The sequence below is a fragment of the Acomys minous genome (assembly GCF_964271855.1).
Source record: "Acomys minous genome assembly, chromosome: 12".
Lineage (NCBI taxonomy): Eukaryota > Metazoa > Chordata > Mammalia > Rodentia > Muridae > Acomys > Acomys minous.
Genome location: NC_140493.1, coordinates 12,119,268 through 12,122,683, shown reverse-complemented (window position 1 = coordinate 12,122,683; position 3,416 = coordinate 12,119,268). Strand labels below are relative to the sequence as shown.

Genomic DNA, 3,416 nt, shown 5'->3' with positions numbered 1-3,416 from the left:
AGCAAATCCCCGCCTGTTCCCCCACTCAGAACTTTCTGGAGGCTCCTTTGCCCCCTCGCAGTGCCCTAAAACAACTCTCACTCCAGCTCATCCCACATAAATTCCTCAAGGCTTCCTCACTGCTGACGCTGGCCTGGCCTTTCCTGTTACCCAGATCACTCCTCCTGCTCACTCTTCTTCATACTCTCTCACTCAGCCACACCAGAACTTGTAAATGCACCTGTTGGTCCCTTTTCTCCCTCCAATCTTTCTCTGATTAAAGGCACCTAGGTTCATCAGATTAGAGCTGGCTGGCACATCTTCACACTGTCAAAGGCCGTGTTTGTGGGGGAATTAAAATGTTTCACGGACCTCCAGAACTATGACAGTGTGGGGAGGTAGCAGCCAGCTCTAACTTGATGACACTGTGTTATTGTTTGTTCTATCATAGTTGGTAAGTGAAACTTCCTGCAGAATACTCAGCCCTGTATAATGATTTACATATAACTCCCTTGTGATGACTAAAGTAGCATAACATGGGACCAGACATCCCTGAGGGCCTTTTACCTTTGCCCTGAAATGCTTGAGGGATCCCAGTGGCCTACAGGGGAGATAAAACAGATGCTGCTGGTGTTCCTGATGTGAGGCATTTAGAAGCTTGCTTTCTGCCTTTATAAACTAGCTTATTCATGGAGGACTCCGATGAAGTCACCTTTTTATTGCTATACAACGGTAAGGAGAAACAACCAAGGGGAGTAAAACAATTGTCTTGCCCAGCTGTGGATTCATAGATAAGTGTGATGTCAACCTTTATAAACCCTTCCTTTAGCACGGCACGCTGTTTGGCTCTTCTAGGTCTGCTGTCTTTCTGTGAGCTGTAAGGATAAATTCATTTAATCTAAATTTGAATTGAGTCTGAATCTTTTTGTGGACTTGAACACAACACCAGATGGCTCCTTAAATAACTGTTTCGAACTATATGCCCTTCTCTACTCTGCCTGTAGACTCTGTTTATACAAGATGTTATTCAACATGTTCATCAACTTATATGGACAATATTCTCTGGAAGCCGGGACCTGTCCCAAGAGCCCTCACCTGACTACCTGCTCAAGATACCAAGGCACCATCTATCTATACTACCAACCCTGTTGGAATTGGAGAAGCCAATGATGTAAATCTGCTGCACCATTGCTTTACTCTATCTCCTTTTCTGCTTTCCTCTTCCATAAAATCATTCCTCAATTTCTTTTTCAGTAAAAGCAAAGACCCTGGGCACGTTAGAGCATGACTGTATATTTAAGTCGGATCCTACAGCTCGAATCAGACCACGCCTCCCTGCGGATCTCTCCAGGACAAAGAGTTAAGCATCAGTCTGTGCCAGCACTCAACAGCTCTCCATTTGCAATGCCTGGCTCCTCCATGTTCACTGTCGTGTAATATGCTGAACTATGTCACATAAGGTACGACTTCCCATCATCTCTTACATGCCGTATACAAAATCAGACTTTTCCACCAAACGTTCATCAGAACAGAAAAAAAATGAGAAACACTGAAAACATCGAGTGCTGGTAGATGGAACAGGAACCCACATTTATTGCTAGAAGGTATGCAGAATGGTACAGTTGTTTTTGGGAAGAGTTTGACAGATTCTTATTAAATTATACATATTAACATAGTACTAAATAATTAATTACTTAGCATTTAGCCAAATTCCTTGAAATTTTATGTCACGCAAATCATGACATTAATATGTATGAAAATCTATTCATAACTGACAAAACTTACAAACTGACAAAACATAACTGACAAAACAAACAAAATGTCCTTGGTAGATAAGCTTCATTACGTTGCAACGGTGAACTATCCAATCCTAAATGCCATGAAAACAGACTTCAAGGCATTTCATTAAATGGAAACAGACACTCTAAAAAGTCTCTCCTGTATGAATCCAACTACATAGTGGTCTGGAAAAGGCAAAGCACTGAAGACAATAAAAGGATAAATGGTTGCCATGGGTTACAGAAGAAGGAAAGATAAATAGGACCATAAAGACTTGCAGTGTTGTGCAACTATTCTGCATGATGCAACAATAGTGGAGCCAGCATCACTCCAATTCATAATGTGGAATGTCAGAAATGAACTTTAACCTAAACCTTTGGTATTTTTTTTTATAAAAATGAGATGCTAGTATGGACTCATCAGCTATAACACATAAGCCTTTAGCACAAAGTATGGTTGGTTGGAGAAGCCATGTGTGGGTGATCTATGAGAAATCTTGTCTTCTGTAAGTCCTGTGACAAACCTAAAACTTCTCCAAAATGCAATGAGGATTTGTAAACACAGCTGAACAAATATATATGTATATATACATAAATATATACATATGCATACAGACATAATATGTGATATATATATATATATATATATATATATATATATATATATATATATATATATATATAACTGGTGCTCAACAAATCCTGGTTGAACAAGTAGTTAACTTGAATGTAGGCATAAGGTCATTGTAGTTTAAATTCTGATTTCTGTCTCAGTGTTGTGTAAACAGTGCTCCCCAATTGCTCACTGGTATCCCAGTAAAGCAGCTTACAGCCAATCAATGAGCAGGGGAGAGAACAGCGCTGGACTTCCTGCCAGCCAGGGGAGGGGGAGTTAGAAGAGGAAGTAGGGGATTCTGACATGGGTAGAGGTGCAAGAAAGAGCAGGAGGAAGAAGCCGGAGCCTAGGAAAGCTACAATGTGCAAGTATTGCCGGGATGTTTGCTGGGAGTAAGACAAAATAATGCAGATGGTTAAGAACAGACATACACTGCTCAAGATTGTGTTGTGAAGCTTATTTTTAAACAAATATAAAAGGGTCTTAATTGTTTATGTGATGGCCAGGTTAAGAAATAAGCTAAGAGAAATGTACATAGTTTTATAAAAATAACTTGAGCACTTGAATGTGTATGTTTAGACTCTTCTGTCTACTAGATAAGTTTTTAAGGCTGACGTGAGCAAATAGCCACAGGAGGCAAAGAAAAAAACTTTAGGCAGTGGATAAGAACATGGCTAAGATGGAAGAATGGGGAAATAGTAGGACCCACAGGATCCTGGAAACCTACAAGAAGAACTTTATGACAGGCAGATCTGGGTCCTGGGGTCCTCCTCAAACTAAGGCACCAGCCAAGGAGAAATAGGCAGTAAACTTCGAACCCCTACCAAGACCTAGTCGACAAACACGATATTCTCCACCGCTGAGTGCAGAGTGAGATCTGATTCTCACAAGAACTCTGGTGCCCCTTTTCTGACCATGTCCCCTGGATGGGGAGGCATGGTGGCACTCAGAGGAAGGATAGCAAGTTACCAAGAAGAGACTCGATAATCTTAGAGCATATATAGGGGGAGGAGGTCTCCCTCAATCACAGGCATAGGGGAGGG

General features: G+C 41.1%; 1 long non-coding RNA gene across 1 annotated transcript; it reads left to right on the top strand.

Moving 5' to 3' along the window:
• Nucleotides 1–535: 535 nt before the first annotated feature.
• On the top strand, nt 536–1,348 carry LOC311579088. Its single transcript, XR_014773050.1, has 3 exons — nt 536–711; nt 984–1,150; nt 1,234–1,348. It is a non-coding gene; the product is annotated as an uncharacterized lncRNA (long non-coding RNA).
• Nucleotides 1,349–3,416: the final 2,068 nt, after the last annotated feature.